Source organism: Ranitomeya imitator, chromosome 1 (assembly GCF_032444005.1).
Source record: "Ranitomeya imitator isolate aRanImi1 chromosome 1, aRanImi1.pri, whole genome shotgun sequence".
NCBI classification, from domain to species: domain Eukaryota; kingdom Metazoa; phylum Chordata; class Amphibia; order Anura; family Dendrobatidae; genus Ranitomeya; species Ranitomeya imitator.
The window spans coordinates 955,195,434-955,219,080 of NC_091282.1; positions in this window are offsets into that span (position 1 = coordinate 955,195,434).

The following is a 23,647-nucleotide window of genomic DNA, read 5'->3' on the forward strand; positions in this document are numbered from 1 at the left end:
TATGGTGACAATGTCATAATAGGTTGTAATGGTGATGGTTATGTAGTAACTAGATGGTGGCCCAATTCTAACGCATCGGGTATTCTAGAATATGTAGCAAAATGCTCAGTCACGTAGTATTTTGCCCAGTCACGTATTATAATGCTCCATGCAGTTATGGCCCCATAGAGGCCGGCTGGCCTCGACCAATCAGCAAGGCGGGATTTCCGAGACAGACAGACAATTAGACCCTTAGACAACACAATGGCGGCACTTGACAGCAGTAGAGGACAATGATGATTCCAGAATTCGCGGCAGACTGTGCCCGTCGCTGATTGGTTGAGGCCGGTTGGCCTCGACCAATCAGAAACTGTGCCCGTCGCTGCCTCGACCAATCAGCGATGCAGGATTTCCAGGACAGACAAACAATTAAACCCTTAGACAATTATATATAGAGATTGTTGCCATGGTAACAATGATGTCTGTTGTGAATTCTGTGGCAGAGCTCCCTCCTGTGGTCACAAGTGGTACTTCGGCTGATTCTCTCTGTGAGCTTCCGTTGGTGGAGGAAAGTGGTACTGCGGCTTCTGAGTTTCCTTCCTCATGTGATGTGGTGAAGTCGCTAGGTGCTGCTCTATTTAACTCCACCTAGTGCTTTGATCCTGGCCTCCAGTCAATGTTCTAGTATTGGACCTGTTTCCTCCTGGATCGTTCCTGTGGCCTGCTGCTCTGCATAGCTAAGTTCCTCTTTGCTATTTGTTTTGCTGTTTTTTTCTGTCCAGCTTGTCTATTTGTTTTTTTCTGCTTGCTGGAAGCTCTGGGACGCAGAGGGTGTACCTCCGTGCCGTTAGTTCGGTACGGAGGATCTTTTTGCCCCCTTTGCGTGGTTTTTGTAGGGTTTTGTGTTGACCGCAAAGTTACCTTTCCTATCCTCGCTCTGTTCAGAAAGTTGGGCCTCACTTTGCTAAATCTATTTCATCTCTACGTTTGTCTTTTCATCTTAACTCACAGTCATTATATGTGGGGGCTGCCTTTTCCTTTGGGGTATTTCTCTGAGGCAAGGTAGGCTTATTTTCTATCTTCAGGCTAGCTAGTTTCTCAGGCCGTGCCGAGTTGCATAGGGAGCGTTAGGCGCAATCCACGGCTGCCTTTAGTGTGGTTGGAGAGGATTAGGGATTGCGGTCAACAGAGTTCCCACGTCTCAGAGCTCGTTCTTGTTTTTTGGGTTATTGCCAGGTCACTGTATGTGCGCTGACCTCTATGTCCATTGTGGTACTGAATTACCTTTCATAACAGATGTCATAATAACTTGGCATAGCGTCGATAATGTCAGAATGGTTGCCATGGCGAAGATGATGTCATAATGGGTATATGGGCACAGAACTATGGGATGGAGGATGTGTGATGGGTATATGGGCATGGGACTGTATTATGGGTATATGGGCACAGCACTATAGGAAGGAGGATGTGTGATATAAATCTGGGCATGAGACTATGGGATGGAGGAGGATATGTATGATGGGTATATGTGCACGGTACTATGGGATGGAGGATGTGTGTGATGGTTATATGGGCATGGGAGTATGGGAATGAGGATGTGTATGATGGGTATATGGGCATGGGACTATGGGATGGAGGATAATCATTATAATTTGTTATAACTAACCACAGTTAGTTACTGTGCCCTGGGCAATGCCGTGATCTTCAGCTATTCTATATATATATATACTAGCTATTGAACCCGTTCTACGCCCGGGTGGCGAGCATTTATATTGGTATATTGTCTCCATCATGGTATGTGCTGCTCCATCCTGCGTCCCCATCCTGTCATGCGCTGCTCCATCCTGCGTCCCCATCCTGTCATGTGCTGCTCCATCCTGCGTCCCCATCCTGTCATGCGCTGCTCCATCCTGCGTCCCCATCCTGTCATGTGCTGCTCCATCCTGCGTTCCCTTTCCTGTCATGCGCTGCTCCCATCCTGCGTCCCCATCCTGTCATGCGCTGCTCCCATCCTGCGTCCCCATCCTGTCATGCGCTGCTCCCATCCTGTGATGCGCTGCTCCCATCCTGCGTCCCCATCCTGTCATGTGCTGCTCCATCCTGCGTCCCCATCCTGTCATGCGCTGCTCCATCCAGCATCCCCATCCTTATGTGCTGCTGCATCCTGCGTCCCCATCCTTATGTGCTGCTGCATCCTGCGTCCCCATCCTTATGTGCTGCTCCATCCTGCGTCCCCATCCTTATGTGCTGCTCCCATCCTGCGTCCCCATCCTTATGTGCTGCTCCATCCTGCGTCCCCATCCTTATGTGCTGCTGCATCCTGCGTCCCCATCCTTATGTGCTGCTGCATCCTGCGTCCCCATCCTTATGTGCTGCTGCATCCTGCGTCCCCATCCTTATGTGCTGCTGCATCCTGCGTCCCCATCCTTATGTGCTGCTCCATCCTGCGTCCCCATCCTTATGTACTGCTGCATCCTGCGTCCCCATCCTTATGTGCTGCTGCATCCTGCGTCCCCATCCTTATGTTCATGCTGCATCCTGCGTCCCCATCCTTATGTGCTGCTGCATCCTGCGTCCCCATCCTTATGTGCTGCTGCATCCTGCGTCCCCATCCTTATGTGCTGCTCCATCCTGCCTCCCCATCCTTATGTGCTGCTGCATCCTGCGTCCCCATCCTTATGTGCTGCTGCATCCTGCGTCCCCATCCTTATGTGCTGCTGCATCCTGCGTCCCCATCCTTATGTTCATGCTGCATCCTGCGTCCCCATCCTTATGTGCTGCTGCATCCTGCGTCCCCATCCTTATGTTCATGCTGCATCCTGCGTCCCCATCCTTATGTGCTGCTCCATCCTGCGTCCCCATCCTTATGTGCTGCTCCATCCTGCGTCCCCATCCTTATGTGCTGCTCCATCCTGCGTCCCCATCCTTATGTGCTGCTCCATCCTGCGTCCCCATACTGTTATGTGCTGCTCCATCCTGCGTCCCCATCCTTATGTGCTGCTCCATCCTGCGTCCCCATCCTTATGTGCTGCTCCATCCTGCGTCCCCATCCTTATGTGCTGCTCCATCCTGCGTCCCCATCCTTATGTGCTGCTCCATCCTGCGTCCCCATCCTTATGTGCTGCTCCATCCTGCGTCCCCATCCTTATGTCCTGCTCCATCCTGCGTCCCCATACTGTTATGTGCTGCTGCATCCTGCGTCCCCATCCTTATGTCCTGCTCCATCCTGCGTCCCCATCCTTATGTGCTGCTCCATCCTGCGTCCCCATCCTTATGTGCTGCTCCATCCTGCATACCCATCCTTATGTGCTGCTCCATCCTGCATACCCATCCTTATGTGCTGCTCCATCCTGCGTCCCCATCCTTATGTCCTGCTCCATCCTGCGTCCCCATCCTTATGTCCTGCTCCATCCTGCGTCCCCATCCTTATGTCCTGCTCCATCCTGCGTCCCCATACTGTTATGTGCTGCTCCATCCTGCGTCCCCATCCTTATGTGCTACTCCATCCTGCGTCCCCATCCTTATGTCCTGCTCCATCCTGCGTCCCCATCCTTATGTGCTGCTCCATCCTGCGTCCCCATCCTTATGTGCTGCTCCATCCTGCGTCCCCATCCTTATGTGCTGCTCCATCCTGCGTCCCCATACTGTTATGTGCTGCTCCATCCTGCGTCCCCATCCTTATGTGCTGCTCCATCCTGCGTCCCCATCCTTATGTGCTGCTCCATCCTGCGTCCCCATCCTTATGTGCTGCTCCATCTTGCGTCCCATCCTTATGTGCTGCTCCATCCTGCGTCCCCATCCTTATGTCCTGCTCCATCCTGCGTCCCCATACTGTCATGTGCTGTTGCATCCTGCGTCCCCATCCTTATGTCCTGCTCCATCCTGCGTCCCCATCCTTATGTGCTGCTCCATCCTGCGTCCCCATCCTTATGTGCTGCTCCATCCTGCATACCCATCCTTATGTGCTGCTCCATCCTGCATACCCATCCTTATGTGCTGCTCCATCCTGCGTCCCCATCCTTATGTCCTGCTCCATCCTGCGTCCCCATCCTTATGTCCTGCTCCATCCTGCGTCCCCATCCTTATGTCCTGCTCCATCCTGTGTCCCCATACTGTTATGTGCTGCTCCATCCTGCGTCCCCATCCTTATGTGCTGCTCCATCCTGCGTCCCCATCCTTATGTGCTGCTCCATCCTGCGTCCCCATCCTTATGTCCTGCTCCATCCTGCGTCCCCATCCTTATGTGCTGCTGCATCCTGCGTCCCCATCCTTATGTGCTGCTCCATCCTGCGTCCCCATCCTTATGTGCTGCTGCATCCTGCGTCCCCATCCTTATGTCCTGCTCCATCCTGCGTCCCCATCCTTATGTCCTGCTCCATCCTGCGTCCCCATCCTTATGTGCTGCTCCATCCTGCGTCCCCATACTGTTATGTGCTGCTCCATCCTGCGTCCCCATCCTTATGTCCTGCTCCATCCTGCGTCCCCATCCTTATGTCCTGCTCCATCCTGCGTCCCCATCCTTATGTCCTGCTCCATCCTGCGTCCCCATCCTTATGTCCTGCTCCATCCTGCGTCCCCATCCTTATGTGCTGCTGCATCCTGCGTCCCCATCCTTGTCTGCTGCTCCATCCTGCGTCCCCATCCTTATGTGCTTTCCTCATCCTGCGTCCCCATCCTTATGTCCTGCTCCATCCTGCGTCCCCATACTGTTATGTGCTGCTCCATCCTGCGTCCCCATCCTTATGTGCTGCTCCATCCTGCGTCCCCATCCTTATGTGCTGCTCCATCCTGCGTCCCCATCCTTATGTCCTGCTCCATCCTGCGTCCCCATCCTTATGTGCTGCTCCATCCTGCGTCCCCATCCTTATGTGCTGCTCCATCCTGCGTCCCCATACTGCCTCTGACCCGCTCGGCGCCGAGTGCTGGGGGGCCTGAGCAGGCGGGGACACCGGCGCGCTGTGGGGGTCAGGTGCCAGTATCGCCGCCAGCTCAGGCCCCCCCAGCACTTACTATACTCACCTGTCCGGCGTTCCATCGCTGAGCGCCGCCATCTTCCCGGTCTCCTGGCTGTGACTGTTCAGTCAGAGGGCGGCGCCGGCGCGCATTAAGCGCGTCATCGCGCCCTCTGAACTGAAGGCCACAGACCGAAGACCGGGAAGATGGCGCCGCTCAGCGATGGAACGGGGACAGGTGAATATAGGCCGATACTCACCCTCCTGGCGGTCCCTGCTTCTGTGGTGGAGATCGCGGTGTGTGTTCAGTGTGAACGCATACCGCGATCTCCCGGGAGCGTCGCTCTGTGAGGCCCAGACTGCGCCGGCGCTTGCGCTTGCGCAGTCTATAGAGGCTTCGGACAGAGTGACGCTCCCAGCGTTATATTATAGATATATATATAATACTAGATTGTGGCCCGATTCTAACGCATCGGGTATTCTAGAATATGCATGTCCCTGTAATATATGGACAATGATGATTCCAGAATTCGCGGCAGACTGTGCCCGTTGCTGATTGGTCGAGGCCTGGCGGCCTCGACCAATCAGAGACGCGGGATTTCTACGTCGATGCTGTGCCGGTCTCTGATTGGTCGAGGCCTGGCGGCCTCGACCAATCAGAGAGCAGGGATTTCCAGGACAGACAGACAGACAGACAGACGGAAAAACCCTTAGACAATTATATATATAGATATATAAAATGAGTGTATGTGTTTGTGTATCAACTATGATGTCCTAATGGTTGCCATGGCGATGATGATATCATAAAAGTTGCCATGGCGAATATGATGTCATAATGGTTACCATGGTGATGATGATGTCATAATAAGTTGCCATAATGACGATGCTGTCAAAATGGTTGCCATAACAAAGATGATGTCATAATGGGTATATGGGCACAGAACTATGGGATGGAGGATGTGTGATGGGTATATGGGCATGGGACTGTGGGATGGAGAATATGTATGATGGGTATATGGGCAATGGACTATGGGATGGAAGATGTGTGATGGGTATATGAGCATGGAACTATAGGATCCAGGATATGTATGATGGGTATATGGGCAATGGACTATGGGATGGAAGATGTGTGATGGGTATATGAGCATGGGACTATAGGATCCAGGATATGTATGATGGGTATATGGGCACATAACTATGGGATGGAGGATGTGTGATGTGTATATGGGCACGGGACTATGGGATAGAGGATATATATGATGGGTATATAAGAACAGAACCATGGGATGGAGGATGTGTGATGGCTATATGGGCATTGGACTATGGGATGGAGGGTATGTATGATGGGTATATGAGCATGGGACTATGGAATGGAGGATATGTATGATGGGTAAATTGTCACGAGACTATGGGATGGAGGATATGTGATGCGTATATGCGCACGGGACTATGGGATGAAGGATGTGTATGATGGGTATATGGGCATGGGACTATGGGATGGAGGATGTGTATGATGGGTATATGGGCACAGGACTATGGGATGGAGGATATGTATGATGGGTATATGGGCACATGATAATGGGATGGAGGATAATCATTATAATTTGTTAAAAAAAAACACAGTTAGTTATTATGCCCGGGCAACGCCTGGCTCTTTAGCTAGTCTATATATATAAAAATGAGTCTATGTACAGTACAGACCAAAAGTTTGGACACACCTTCTCGTGTAAAGATTTTTCAGTATTTTCATGACTATGAAAATTGTAAATTCACACTGAAGGCATCAAAACTATGAATTAACACATGTGGAATTATATACTTAACAAAAAAGTGTGAAAAAACTGAAAATATGTCTTATATTCTAGGTTCTTCAAAGTAGCCACCTTTTGCTTTGATGACTGTTTTGCACACTTTTGGAATTATCTTGATGAGCTTCAAGATGTAGTCACCACCGGAAATGGTCTTCCAACAATCTTGAAGGCGTTCCCAGAGATGTTTAACACTTGTTGGCCCTTTTGCCTTCACTCTGCGGTCCAGCTCACCCCAAACCATCTCGATTGGGTTCAGGTCTGGCGTAGCACCCCATCACTCTCCTTCTTGGTCAAATAGCCCTTACACAGCCTGGAGGTGTGTTTGGGTTCATTGTCCTGTTGAAAAATAAATGATGGTCCAACTAAACGCAAACCGGATGGAATAGCATGCCGCTGCAAGATGCTGTGGTAGCCATGCTGGTTCAGTATGCCTTCAATTTTGAATAAATCAAAAAGAGTGTCACCAGCAAAGCACCCCCACACCATCACACCTCCTCCTCCATGCTTCACGGTGGGAACCAGGCAAGTAGAGTCCATCCGTTCACCTTTTCCACGTTGCATAAAGACACGGTGGTTGGAACCAAAGACCTCAAAGTTGGATTCATCAGACCAAAGCACAGATTTCCAGTAGTGTAATGTCCATTCCTTGTGTTCTTTAGCCCAAACAAGTCTCTTCTGCTTGTTGCCTGTCCTTAGCAGTGGTTTACTAGCAGCTATTTTACCATGAAGGCCTGCTGCACAAAGTCTCCTCTTAACAGTTGTTGTAGAGATGTGTCTGCTGCTAGAACTCTGTGTGGCATTGACCTGGTCTCTAAACTGAGCTGCTGTTAACCAGCAATTTCTGAGGCTGGTGACTCGGATAAACTTATCCTCAGAAGCAGAGGTGACTCTTTGTCTTCCTTTCCTGGGGCGTTCCTCAGGTGAGCCAGTTTCTTTGTAGCGCTTTATGGTTTTTGCAACTGCACTTGGGGACACTTTCAAAGTTTTCCCAATTTTTCGGACTGACTGACCTTCATTTCTTAAAGTAATGATGGCCACTCGTTTTTCTTTACTTAGCTGCTTTTTTCTTGCCATAATACAAATTCTAACAGTCTATTCAGTAGGACTATCAGCTGTGTATCCACCAGACTTCTGCACAACACAATTGATGGTCCCAACACCATTTATAAGGCAAGAAATCCCACTTATTAAACCTGACAGGGCACACCTGTGAAGTGAAAACCATTCCCGGTGACTACCTCTTGAAGCTCATCAAGAGAATGCCAAGAGTGTGCAAAGCAGTCAAAGCAAAAAGGTGGCTACTTTGAGGAACCTAGAATATAAGACTTATTTTCAGTTGTTTCATACTTTCTTGTTAAGTATATAATTCCACATGTGTTAATTCATAGTTTTGATGCCTTCAGTGTGAATTTACAATTTTCATAGTCATGAAAATACAGAGAAATCTTTAAATGAGAAGGCGTGTCCAAACTTTTGTTCTGTACTGTATGTGTGTATCAATGATGATGTCCTAATGGTTGCCATGGCGATGATGATATCAAAAAGGTTGCAATGGCGAAGATAATGTCATAATGGTTACCATGGTGACTATGATGTCATAATAGGTTGCAATGGTGACAATGTCATAATAGGTTGTAATGGTTATGTCATAATGGTTGCCATGGTGACAATGATGTCATAAAAAATTGCCATAGTGACGATGTCAGAATGGTTGCCATGATGAAGATGATGTCATAATGGGTATATGGGCACAGAACTATGGGATGAAGGATGTGTGATGGGTATATTAGCACGCGACTATGGGATGGAGGGTATGCATGATGGGTATATGAGCATGGGACTATGGAATGCAGGATATGTTTGATGGGTATATGGGGACGGGACTATGGGATGGAGTAAATGTATGATGGCTAAATGGGCACGAGACTATGGGATAGAGGATATGTATGATGGATATATGGGCACAGAAATATGGTATTGAGGATGTGTGATGGGTATATGGGCACGCGGCCATGGGATGGAGGGTATGCATGATGGGTATATGAGCATGGGACTATGGAATGGAGGATATGTCTGATGGTTATATGGGGACGGGACTATGGGATGGAGTATATGCATAATGGGTAAATGGGCACGAGACTATGTGATGTAGGATGTGTGATGGGTATACGGGCACTGGACTATGGGTTGGAGAATGTGTGATGTGTATCTGGGCATGGGACTTTAGGATGGAGGATATGTATGATGGGTATATAGGCACATAATTGGCATGGAGGATGTGTGATGGTTATACGGGCGTGGGACTATGGGATTGAGGATATGTATGATGGGTATATGGGCACATAACTATGGGATGGAGGATGTGTGATGTGGATATGGGCATTTTGACTATGGGATGAAGAATATGTATGATGGATATATGGGCACAGAAATAAGGGATGGAGGATGTGTGACGGTTATAGGGGCACGCGACTATGGGATGAAGGGTATGCATGATGCATATATGGGGATGGGACTATGGGATGGAGGATATGTATGATGGGTATATGGGCACATAACTATGGGATGGAGGATGTGTGATGTATATGGGACGAGACTATGGGATGGAGAATATGTATGATGGGTATATGGGAACAGAACTATGGGATGGATGATGTGTGATGTGGATATGGGCATGGGACTATGGAATGGAGAATATGTATGATGGATATATGGGCACAGAAATATGGGATGGAGGATGTGTGATGGTTATATGGGCATGCGACTATGGGATGGGGAATGCATGATGGGTATATGGGGATGGGACTATGGGATAGATGGTATGTATGATGGGTAAATGGGCACGGGACTATGGGATGTAGGATGTCTGATGGGTATATGGGCACGGGACTATGGGATGAAGGATGTGTATGATGGGTATATAGGCATCGGACTAAGGGATGGAGGATGTGTATGATGGGTATATGGGCACAGGACTATGGAATGGAGGATAATCATTATAATTTGTTATAACTAACCACAGTTAGTTTTTATGCCCGGGCAACACCTGTCTCTTCAGCTAGTCTATATATATAAAAATGAGTGTATGTGTGTATCAACGATGATGTCCTAATGGTTGCAATGGTGATGATGATATCATAAAGGAAGTCATGGCGAAGATAATGTCATAATGGTTACCATGGTGACGATGATGTTATAACAGGTTGCAATGGTGATGTCATAATGGTTGCTATGGTGACAATGTCATAATAAGTTGTAATGGTGATGGTTATGTAGTAATTGATGCCATGGTAACAATGATGTCATAATAACTTGCCATAGCGTTGATAATGTCAGAATGGTTGCCATGGCGAAGATGATGTCATAATAGGTATATGGGCACAGAACTATGGGATGGAGGATGTGTGATGGATATATGGGCATGGGACTATGGGATGGAGGATATGTATGATGAGTATATGGGAACAGAACTATGGGATGAAGGATGTGTGCTGGGTATATGGGCATGGGACTATGGGATTGAGGATATGTATGATGAGTATATGGGAACATAACTATGGGATGGAGGATGTGTGATGGGTATATGGGCATGATACTATGGGATGGAGGATATGTATGATGGGTATATGGGCATGCGACTATGGGATGGAGGATATGTATGATAGGTGAATGGGCATGGGACTATGGGATTTAGGATGATTGATGGGTATATTGGCACACGACTATGGGACGGAGGCAATGTATGATGGGTATATGGGCACAAGACTATGGGATGAAGGATGTGTGATGGGTTTATGGGCACAGGATTATGGGATGGAGGATATGTATGATGGGTATATGGGCATGGGACTGTCGAATGGAGGATGTGTATGAGAGGTATATGGGCATGGGACTATCGAATGGAGGATGTGTATGATAGGTATATGGGCATGGGACTATGGGATGGAGGATATGTATGATCGGTAAATGGGCACCGGACTATGGGATGGAGGATGGGTATATTTGCATGGGACTATTGAAAGGAGGTTGTGTATGATGGGTATATGAGCACGGGACTCTGGGATGGAGGATGTGTGATGGGTATATGGGCATGGTACTATGGGATGGAGGATATGTATGATATGTATATGGGCACAGAAATATGGGATGGCGGATGTATGATGGGTATATGGGCACGGGACTATGGGATGGAGGATGTGTGATGGGTATATAGGAATGGAACTATGGGATGGAGGATGTGTATTATTATTATTATTTATACAGCACCATTGATTCCATGGTGCTATACATGAGAAGGGGTTACATACAAGTTACAAATATCACATACAGTAAACAAACTAACAATGACGGACTGATACAGAGGGGCGAGGACCCTGCCCTTGCGAGCTTACATTCTACAGGATTATGGGGAAGGAGACAGTAGGTTGAGGGTTGCAGGAGCTCTGGTGTTGGTGAGGCGGTAGCTCCGGTGTTGGTGAGGTGGTAGCTCCGGTGTTGGTGAGGCGGTAGCTTCGATAGTGATGAGGCAGCAGCGGTGTCAGTGCAGGCTGTAGGCTTTCCTGAAGAGATGAGTTTTCAGGTTCCGTCTGAAGGATCCGACTGTGGTTGATAGTCGGACGTGTTGGGGCAGAGAGTTCCAGAGGATGGGGGATATTCGGGAGAAGTCTTGGAGTCGATTGGATGAGTGTATGATAGGTATATGGGCATGGGGACTATGGGATTGAGGATATGTATGCAGGGTACTAGATGGTGGACCGATTGTAACGCATCGGGTATTCTAGAATACGCATGTCCACGTAGTATATTGCCCAGTCACGTAGTATATTGCCCAGTGATGTAGTATATTGCCCAGTCACGTAGTATAATGCTCCAAGCAGTTATGGCACCATAGATGCCCCATATAATGCTCCATGCAGTTATGGCCTGATAGATGCCCCATATAATGCTCCATGCAATTATGGCCCCATAGATGTCCCATATAATGCTCCATGCAGTTATGGCCCCATAGATGCCCAATATAATGCTCCATGTAGTCATGGCCCCATATATGCCCCATATAATGCTCCATGCAGTTCATTATGGCCCCATAGATGTCCCATATAATGCTCCATGCAGTTCATTATGGCCCCATTGATGCCCCATATAATGCTCCATACAGTTATGGCCCCATAGATGCCCCATATAATGCTCCATACAGTTCTGGCCCCATAGATGCCCCATATAATGCTCCATGCAGTTAAGGCCCCATAGATGTCTCATATAATTCTCCATGCAGTTATGGCCCCATAAAATGCTCCATGTAGTTATGGCCCCATAGAGTTCCCATATATTGCTCCATGCAGTTATGGCCCCATAGATGTCCCATATAATGCTCCATGCAGTTATGGCCCCATAGATGCCCCATATAATGCTCCATGCAGTTATGGCCCCATAGATGTCCCATATAATGCTCCATGCAGTTATGGCCCCATAGATGTCCCATATAATGCTCCATGAAGTTATGACCCCATAGATGCCCCATATAATGCTCCATGCAGTTATGGCCCAATAGATGCCCCATATAATGCTCCATGCAGTTATGGCCCCAAAAATGCCCCATATATTGCACCATGCAGTTCATTATGGTCCCATAGATGTCCCATATAATGCTCCATGCAGTTCATTTTGGCCCCATAGATGCCCCATATAATGCTCCATACAGTTATGGCCCCATAGATGCCCCATATAATTCTCCATGCAGTTATGACCCCCATATAATGTTCCATGCAGTTATGGCCCCATAGATGCCCCATTTAATGCTCCATGCAGTTCTTTATGGCCCCATAGACGCTCCATACAGCATTGTGCCACATGTAATGCTGCTGCTGCAATAATAAAAAAAAAAAAATCACATATTCACCTCTCGTCGCTGCTCCTCAGCGTCCCGTCTCTCCACACTGACTGTTCAGGCAGAGGGCGGCGTGCACACTAATACGTCATCGCGCCCTCTGACCTGCACAGTCACTGCAAGAGGATGGGAAGATGGAGCGGCGCCCGGCGGATGGAACGCGGACAGGTGAATATGAAATACTCACCTGCTCCTGACGCTGTCCCTGCCTTTCCCATGGTACCGCAGCTGCTTCGCGTCAGCGCGGGAAAGACCTGCCATGACGTCACGGTCACATGACCGTGACGTCATGGCAGGTCCTTCTCACGCAGTGCCTGTGATGATGTCGCGGTCACATGACCGTGACTGTTGTGAATTCTGTTGTCAAGCTCCCTCCTGTGGTCATGAATAGTACTTCGGCTGGTTCTGTCCATGGGCTTCCTCTGGTGGTTGTGAGTGGAGCTGCGGCTTCTGAGTTTCCTTCCACAGGTGACGAGGTTAATTCGTTAGCTGGCTGCTCTATTTAACTCCACTTAGATAATTGCTCCATGCCACCTGTCAATGTTCCAGTATTGGTCTAGTTCTCTCCTGGATCGTTCTTGTGACCTGTCTTCCCAGCAGAAGCTAAGTTCCTGCTTGTTTTTCTCTGGTTTGCTATTTTTCTGTCCAGCTTGCTATTTTGATTTTTGTCTTGCTTGCTGGAAGCTCTGGGACGTAGAGGGAGCGCCTCCGCACCGTGAGTCGGTGCGGAGGGTCTTTTTGCGCCCTCTGCATGGTCTTTTTGTAGTTTTTTGAGCTGACCGCAATGTTACCTTTCCTATCCTCTGTCTGTTCAGTAAGTCGGGCCTCACTTTGCTAAATCTATTTCATCTCTGTGTTTGTAATTTTCATCTTTACTCACAGTCATTATATGTGGGGGGCTGCCTTTTCCTTTGGGGAATTTCTCTGAGGCAAGGTAGGCTTTATTTTTCTATCTCTAGGGCTAGCTAGTTTCTTAGGCTGTGTCGAGTTGCATAGGGAGCGTTAGGAGCAATCCACGGCTATTTCTAGTGTGGTTGATAGGATTAGGGATTGCGGTCAGCAGAGTTCCCACGTCTCAGAGCTCGTCCTATATTATTAGTAACTATCAGGTCATTCCGTGTGCTCTTAACCACCAGGTCCATTATTGTCCTTACCACCAGGTCATAACACGTGACGTCATGGCAGGTCCTTCTCCCATACCATCGTTGGCATCGGAACCGCTTGCATGGAGAGGTCACCGGAGCGTCGAGATGAGCGGGAATGGTGAGTATATAATAATTTTTTATTATTTTTTGCAGCGTCAATAGTAAAAACTTGGTCACACAGGGTTAATAGCGGCGGTAACGGAGTGAGTTACCGTTGGCATTAACCCTGTGTGAGCGGTGACTGCGGGGAGTATGGAGCGGGCACTGACTGCAGGGGAGTAGGGAGGGACTAATCGGACTGCGGCCATCGCTGATTGGTCGTGGCAGCCATGACAGGCAGCTTCTGAGACCAATCAGTGAATGAATATCCGAGAAAGAAAGAAAGAAAGAAAGAAAGACAGACAGGACAGACGGAAGTGACCCTTAGACAATTACATAGTAGATATGGGAACGGGACTATGGGATGGAGGATAATCATTATAATTTGCTATAAATAACCACAGCTAGTTAGGTACTATGCCCGGGCAATGCCTGGGTCTTCAGCTAGTCTATATATATTAAAATGAGTGTATGTGTGTGTGTATCAACGATGATGTCCTAATGGTTGCCATGGCGATGATGATATCATAAAGGATGTCATGGGGAAGATAATGTCATAATGGTTACCATGGTGATGATGATGTCATAACAGGTTGCAATGGTGACGTCATAATGGTTGCTATGGTGACAATGTCATAATAGGTTGTAATGGTGACATGGTAACAATGATGTCATAATAACTTGCCATAGCGTTGCTAATGTTAGAATGGTTGCCATGGCGAAGATGATGTCATAATGGGTATATGGGCACAGAACTATGGGATGGAGGATGTGTGATGGATATATGGGCATGGGACTATGGGATGGAGGATATGTATGATGAGTATATGGGAACAGAACTATGGGATGGAGAATGTGTGATGGGTATATGGGCATGAGACTTTTGGATGGAGTATATGAATGATGGGTATATGGGCACGGGACTATGAAATGGAGTATATGTATGATAGGTGAATGGGCACAGGACTATGGGATTTAGGATGATTGATGGGTATATTGGCGCGCGACTATGGGACGGAGGCTATGTATGATGGGTATATGGTCACAAGACTATGGGATGAAGGATGTGTGATGGGTTTATGGGCACAGGATTATGGGATGGAGGATATGTATGATGGGTATATGGGCATGGGACTATCGAATGGAGGATGTGTATGATGGGTATATGGGCATGGGACTATGGGATGGAGGATATGTATGATCGGTATATGGGCACCGGACTATGAGATGGAAGATGGGTATATTTGCATGGGACTATTGAAAGGAGGTTGTGTATGATGGGTATATGAGCACGGGACTCTGGGATGGAGGATGTGTATGATGGGTATATGGGCATGGGACTATGGGGTGGAGGATATGTATGATGGGCATATGGGCACGGGACTACGGGATGGAGAATATGTATTATAGGTAAATGGGCACAGAACTATAGGATGGAGGATGTGTGATGGGTATTTGGGAATGGGACTATGGGATGGAGAATGTGTATGATGGGATATGGGCACGGTACTATGGGATGGAGGATAATCATTATAATTTGTTATAAATAACCACAGCTAGTTAGTTACTTTGCCCGGACAACGCCTGGGGCTTCAGCTAGTCTATATATATAAAAATGAGTTTATGTGTGTGTGTATCAATCATGATGTCCTAATGGTTGCCATGGTGCTGATGATATAAAGAATGTCATGGCAAAGAAAATGTCATAATGGTTACCATGGTGATGATGATGTCATAACAGGTTGCAATGGTGACGTCATAATGGTTGCTATGATGACAATGTTATAATAGGTTGTAATGGTGATGGTTATCTAGTAATTGTTGCCATGGTAACAATGATGTCATAATAACTTGCCAAAGCGTCGATAATGTCAGAATGGTTGCCATGGCGAAGATGATGTCATAATGGATATATGGACACAGAACTATGGGATGGAGGATGTGTGATGGGTATATGGGCATGGGACTATGGGATGGAGGATATGTATGATGAGTATATGGGAACAGAACTATGGGATGGAGGATGTGTGATGGGTATATGGGCATGGGACCATGGAATGGAGGATACGTATGATAGGTGAATGGGCACGGGACTATGGGAATTAGGATGATTGATGGGTATATTGGCACGCAACTATGGGACGGAGGCTATGTATGATTGGTATATGGGCACAAGACTATGGGATTAAGAATGTGTGATGGGTTTATGGGCACAGGATTGTGGGATGGAGGATATGTATGATCGGTATATGGGCACCGGACTATGGGATGGAGGATGGGTATATTTGCATGGGACTATTGAAAGGAGGTTGTGTATGATGGGTATATGAGCACGGGACACTGGGATGGAGGATGTGTGATGGGTATATGGGCATGGTACTATGGGATGGAGGATATGTATGATGGGTATATGGGCACAGAAATATGGGATGGAGGATGGATGATGGGTATGTGGCACCCCTAGAGGTATTTGCCACAAATATAGTTACTGACACTGAATACAAATACTAAAATAGCAAGACTGCACTACCTCCTCCGGCCAGAAGGGGGAGCTCCAGAGACTCCCCTTGATCCATTCTGGTCTGAGAGAAGAACTGGCAGTTGGGCAGTTGGGCTAAGGAGCTGAAAGTGAGAGGTCATACAGCTGAATTTCTAACAGCCCTATGACGGTTTCCAGGCCCACATCACCGGCCTGAGGAGAAGAGGGATAGAGAAAAAGGACATTGTGAGAACCGGGTAGCATTAATCACTACCCAGAACAGGCGCAAAGACGGATACCGGATCCGTGGCTGTATTCATTACATATAATACAGCAACCGGAAAAACGTGAGGTGATATCAGCTTCACTAGGGTCGGACGCAGCAACAGACACAGAGTTCAGCGGTACTCCCGGAGGGGGTAAGCCGATAAAAGGACTCGGGTTGCCCGTCGAACCAGGACCCGGAGGGGACAGATTGGGCCGGCAGCCAGTTCACATACAGCAGCAGGGCCACACAGATATTGCGTACAATAAGAGGCGAAGACCCCGGCAGGGTCAAAGTAACTCAGAGTTCCCATACAGACTCCGGTGACAGGACTGGTTGTAAATCCTTTTTTGTTAAAGTAAACTTGTTAAACGTTTCAGTGCCTCAGTCTTTCATTTGGACAATAGCCATCTATCCAGGATTGGGATCATCACCGCTGGGAGAACCTGCTGCTGATCAAGTAAGTGCCTGTTCCCTCACGATACCCTTTACACTGTGCATTGCCTGAGGCCACAGCACCGGGTCAAGCCACCCGTGACATCCCCCTCAAGAGACAGACCCCATTGGTCCGGTGCTGGGTACCCCGGTCTCTCGGGCGTCACAATTGGTGTCACGAACAGGATAGAGCCAGCCCATATACCGGGTATTGTGTGCCGTGATTGGAGCCCAAAACTTTGAAAACTTGGATGAAAAATCGTGAAAATTGACTTTATTAAAGAAAATTCCATTTCCCATTAAAAACTATTGAAAGTGACTTTTCCCCATTGGTTATAATGGAGTAAAGATGGCCGCCATCCCCTGAGGTAATCACCTCATAACCGTTAGGCGCGAGACTGTTAATTGAGCTACGCCATTACCTGAGCCCCAGTCTAACTGAAAAACTTCAGAATCCGCCATTACAGAGCGCGCGGCGGGCGGGAGCAGCAGGGGGCGTGTCATTGTGGGCGGCACCAAGCTGAGCGCTCTGACGTCAGAGCAAGGGGAAAACCAATCCTGCTGCACAGCAGAATGAATCTACACTATCCCGACGGAAGCGGAGGACCGGAAGGGTCCGGATTAACTAAGGGGGCACAGTATGTCGCAGCACGGAGACGCCGCAGCACCCGGCGGCGCTAATGCAGCTGAAAGACAGAGTGTCGATAGAGCATCTGGTAGCCCAGCGGTGCAAGGAGTGGCGCCCATCATGCCGGTGCTGATGCCATATACCCCAGGTGGCCCGTGGCTTCCAATGTATGAAGGTGAGCCTAATACCCTTGACGATTTCAGAGAAAAGATGCTGGCCCATTTTAACATGTTCCCCGTGGGTGAAGTTCAGCGTGTTAGTCTCCTGATGATTCAGTTAAGTGGCCATGCTAAGCGAGAAGTCACAGCATAGGCAGCTGATCTAAAAGGCACTGTTGAAAGCATATTTGCTGGATTAAAAGCTACATTTGAAATCACTGCCAGCAGCAAAGCTAAAATACGATTCTTTAATTGCAAACAAAAAGTTAATGAGGGCGTGAGAGACTTTGCCTTAAACCTGCAGGAAGCCCTTAAATCACTTACACTGGCTGAACCCATTTTTAACACCGGAGCGGATAAACTGCTAAGAGATCAATTTATGGAGGGACTCTACACCCCTTCTCACCGGGGGCATGTGAGCATGCTTGTTTTTAAGAACCCTGAATTGACATTTGCTCAATTAAAGGAGAGCGCTATACGTCTCCAGCTGGCAGAGGCACCTCGGGATCAGGATCCTGCGCAACCTATGGCAGAGGCGCCTCAACAACAGGGAGTGCCAGTGACATCAGCTATGTCCGGGGCCATTGCTAAGCCCCTGGGGCCCAGTACTAATGAGGCTCTTCAACAAAAGCTTGACTCTTTAACTGATGTTTTTGCTTCAATGGCTAAAACCATGCAGGAGATGAGAGGACCCAAGATAGAGTTCGCAAACCGTAGAGAGGATGTTCCATGGATGAGACCCCGGAGATACCCGACATGGAGAGGACGACCCCGCGACCGCTACCAACCGGATGGACAGCCCATTTACCGCCGTTGCCAGCAGCCAGGCCACTTTGCACGAGATTGTGATTTAAACGGGAATCCCCTGTGAATGCGGGCCGCTTCGCAGGAATGAACTTTCAAGGCCCAACACCCTGGCACGACAGGTACATCGGAGGACGACCCATTATCCCTATCGTGCTGGACGGAATTACCCTCAACGCTTTGTTGGACACAGGTTCCCAGATTTCATCTATACCGTATATCCTTTATAAGAGGTACTGGGCTGATGCAGATATTGATAAAGGGCCCTCTGATGTTGAACTAGATATATGGGCCAGTAATGGTAAGTTGGTACCGAAACTAGGATTCAGGGAGATGACCATAAAGATTGGTAAAGTAGAATTGAAGAAACAGGGTATAATTGTTCTTGATGTTGACCGGCGGAACTGTGAACCAACTGTATTGATAGGAATGAATGTGTTAGAGAACTGCTTTTCCGAAGTTATTTCTGTCTTACAGCAAATTGCTGAAACTGCCCAATCCTGCCAGCAGAGAGTTCTCCAAAGGGAAATAAAAGTATTGATGTTAAGGCAACAGGTAGAAGTTGCAGGTGGAGAAATCGGCAGTGTGAGGGTAAGTGATCCAACATCTATTGTAATCCCACCAAAAACAGAAATGCTGGTATGGTGTAGAGCAGCCATTGGTACTAAGGCACGAGATTATCAAGCCTTAATAGAACCAGTGTACACCGACAGCAGGCCCACTATACTCACAGCACGAGGGGTAGTCGAGGTACACCGGGGACGAGTGCCGGTACGACTTTTGAACTGTGGAGAGGAAGAGGTCACTTTGCCAAGGTATGCTACAGTGGCAAAGCTATATACTGTTGACAACAATGCCATCACAACCATTGAGCCCTTAGAACCAACCTGTCAGGTGGAAGGCAATGGCTCAGACGGAGAATTGGAGGATTGGTGTCAACAGCTACACGTGGGCATAAATTCAACACCTACCCATCAAAAACAAGGGGTGTATAGGCTAGTGACGGAATATGAACAAGTCTTCAGTAAACACCCATTGGACTTCGGACGGATAGAAGGGGTAGAACACACAATCCCCACCAGTGACCATCCCCCAATAAAAGAAAGATATAGACCCATACCGCCCGCTCACTATCAATGTGCAAAAGATATGCTGAGGGAAATGAAACAGGCCGGGGTAATAAGAGACAGCTGTAGCCCCTGGGCGGCCCCTCTAGTGCTTGTCAAAAAAAAGGACGGAACCATGAGAATGTGCGTAGACTACCGGCGGATTAATAACATCACCCATAAAGACGCCTACCCCTTGCCTAGGATAGAAGAGTCCTTGACTGCTTTGAAATCTGCTAATTATTTTTCCACCTTAGACTTAACAAGCGGGTATTGGCAAGTCCCTGTGGCTGAGAGAGATAAGGAAAAGACGGCATTCACCACACCAATGGGTCTATGTGAATTTAATCGCATGCCGTTCGGACTCTGCAACGCATCCGGTACCTTCCAGCGGCTGATGGAATGCTGCCTCGGACACAAGAACTTCGAGACCGTCCTCCTGTACCTAGATGATGTGATCGTCTACTCAAAGACTTACGAACAACACTTAATAGACCTGGCAGAAGTGTTCGAAGCCTTATCCAGGTATGGCATGAAAATCAAGCCATCCAAATGTCACCTTCTCAAGCCAAAGGTACAGTACCTGGGACACATCGTGAGTTCGGAGGGAGTAGCACCGGATCCCGAGAAAATAAGCGCCATAAGGGATTGGCCAAGACCTACCAACGCAAAAGAAGTGAGGCAATTCCTGGGATTGGTGGGTTACTATCGCAGATTTATAAAAGGATTTACCAAATTGGCAGCACCCTTGCAAGACGCCTTGGTAGGGCAGATGAAGAAACCTTCAAACCGAAACCCTCCTTTTCAGTGGAACGATGAAAGGGAAGACTCCTTTGAACAACTAAAGAAGGCACTAACCGGAGAAGAGGTTCTGGCATACCCAGATTACCATCAACCTTTCATCCTCTACACCGATGCCAGTAATGTGGGACTAGGAGCGGTGCTGTCACAAAAGCAAGAAGGTCGGGAGAAAGTCATCGCCTTTGCAAGTAGAAAGCTCCGGCCTACTGAAAGAAATCCAGAAAATTATAGCTCCTTCAAATTGGAACTACTGGCAGTAGTTTGGGCTGTGACTGAACGTTTCAAACACTATCTGGCTGCTGCAGAATTTATTGTCTATACTGACAACAATCCGTTGACCCACCTGGACACAGCCAAATTAGGTGCGTTAGAACAGCGATGGATAGCCCGGTTATCTAATTACAACTTCAAGATCAAGTATCGAGCAGGTCGCAAGAATGGAAATGCCGATGCCCTATCCCGGATGCCACACTTGAGAGATGTAGAAGAAGAAACGGGGGAGCTTGAAGAAATTGAACTACCAGCCTTCCATCATCCCAAGGCAAAACATCATCAGTCAAGTACCTATCAGAAACAACAAGAGGTGAATTTTAATCCGTTAGCACACCATAGATGGGCTGACACCCAAGACAGCAATCCGGCTGTGAAGTTGGTGAAGGAACTGTTAACTGAGCAAAGTGCATATCCCGATGAGGATGCCCCAGAAGAGACGCATCAACTCTGGAAAGAGAGAGGCAAAATGTTCCTGTATCAAGGGAAGCTCTGTAGAAGGTACACCAATCCGAAAACACATGAATTGGTTTGGCAGATTATCGTGCCTAAACAAGATGTCAAGATGGTCCTCGAAGCTTACCATAATGGTGCTGGTCACTTCGGTTGGAAAAAGTTAGAAGTACTTCTAAGAGAAAGATTTTATTGGGTCGGGATGAGAAAATCAATCGAACAGTGGTGCAGAAATTGTGGCCCGTGCAACCTCAGAAGAAACGATCAAAAGAACCAAAGAGCACCACTGCAGCCCATAATCACCAAACAACCACTTGAACTTGTAGCCATGGACCACGTGAAGTTGACACCAAGCCGGTCCGGCTATGTCTATGCCTTGACCATCGTGGACCATTATTCACGCTTCTTGGTAGTAGTACCCGTAAAAGATCTGACAGCAAGAACAGCAGCCAAAGCGTTCCAAACGTACTTTTGTAGACCCCATGGATATCCGGAACAGGTTCTCACCGACCAAGGTACAGCCTTTGAATCAGAGATCTTCAGAGAATTCTGTAATATGTATGGTTGCAAAAAGATCCGGACGGCGGCCTATCATCCACAAACAAACGGCTTATGCGAGAAGATGAACCATATTGTAATAGAACTACTAAAGACTTTACCTGAGACAGAAAGGAATCAATGGCCAGAGAAATTGCCTGACTTGGTGGATCTGTATAATCATGTCCCGGTGAGTTCCACCAATTGCACCCCAGCTTACCTTATGCGTGCAAGACCCGGCCAATTACCAATCGATCTAGAAATGGGAATTCTGAAACCAGACGCAGAAGTCCAAGACTCCAATTGGGATATCATACGGCAAAAGCAGTATCGCCAAGTGCAAGAGAGTGTGGAAAGAAGCCTTCAGCAAACTAGAGAAAGACAAGAGCGAACTTTCAACCAGAATGCTCTAGCGACCCCATTAAGACCGGGTGACCAAGTGCTCAAGAGAAATCGTCGAACCAATAAACTAGACAATCAGTGGGAAGCCGTACCCTACACAGTTTTACCAACAAGAATGGATAATCCTAAAATGTGTCTCATTAGCAAAAACGGGGGCTTATCATCTGTACTAGTGTCAAGAGACAATCTTAAATTATGTCCGGAAGCATTGAAAGAGAAAGAAGTTGTCCAGCCAGAACCAGAAGTTATTCAACCCATGCAGGTCCAACCAGTAAAGGAAAAAGAAGAGGAAATGTATCACACCTGTATAGGAGACTTTCCCAAAACCCTACTAACATACCATGGTGCAGTAGTGGTTCCCATGGTGGCCTTTTACCCAACACTGAACCCCATACCAGAAGTCCCAAGACAGGAAGAGGCTGACCCCGTACTAAAGGAGATTCCAGGCCAGGAAGAACAGATTCCTGATCAGAGTGATCCCATTCACGGTGGACTTGCCAACTCCATAGTCGTGGAATTATCTTTAGCAGAGCGGGCAGATACTACATCCGCAGTAGACAGTAGTACACCACATGGAGAGATACCGCTGTTACGTAGATCACAGCGTAGTTCCCAGGGTCAATTACCGGTCAGGTATGCAGATTACCAACTATAAAACTATAGTCATTGTTATCATTCTACAACGTTTAAGCTCAGTACCTACAGAGACTTGTCTGTATGAACTTCTTGCATATTCTTGAACTTTTTATCAGCCCGGAGGCACTAAATCAAAGCTCCGGAAAGACTGCTTTTTGAACTTTGCTTTTTGCTCTTTTTGAACTTTCTTTAGACGTTATATTGATAACTCCGTTGGAAAAATGGAACTAAATTCTTGGACACAAAGTGCAGTGCCTTTCCTAGTACCTTCAAGGATAGAACTGTATTAATGGACGCTATTTGAAGTGACTTTTTACAGAACTCTATTTTTGTTTCCTTGAGTGGTTTTTGTAACTTTTCATTTTTAAGACTCTGTACATATTAATTGTTATTTCAAAATGTTATTGTCCCACAGTCCCGGAGTACTGTTCTTAACTAAGGGGGAATGTGGCACCCCTAGAGGTATTTGCCACAAATATAGTTACTGACACTGAATACAAATACTAAAATAGCAAGACTGCACTACCTCCTCCGGCCAGAAGGGGGAGCTCCAGAGACTCCCCTTGATCCATTCTGGTCTGAGAGAAGAACTGGCAGTTGGGCAGTTGGGCTAAGGAGCTGAAAGTGAGAGGTCATACAGCTGAATTTTTAACTGCCCTATGACGGTTTCCAGGCCCAAATCACCGGCCTGAGGAGAAGAGGGATAGAGAAAAAGGACATTGTGAGAACCGGGTAGCATTAATCACTACCCAGAACAGGCGCAAAGATGGATACCGGATCCGTGGCTGTATTCATTACAT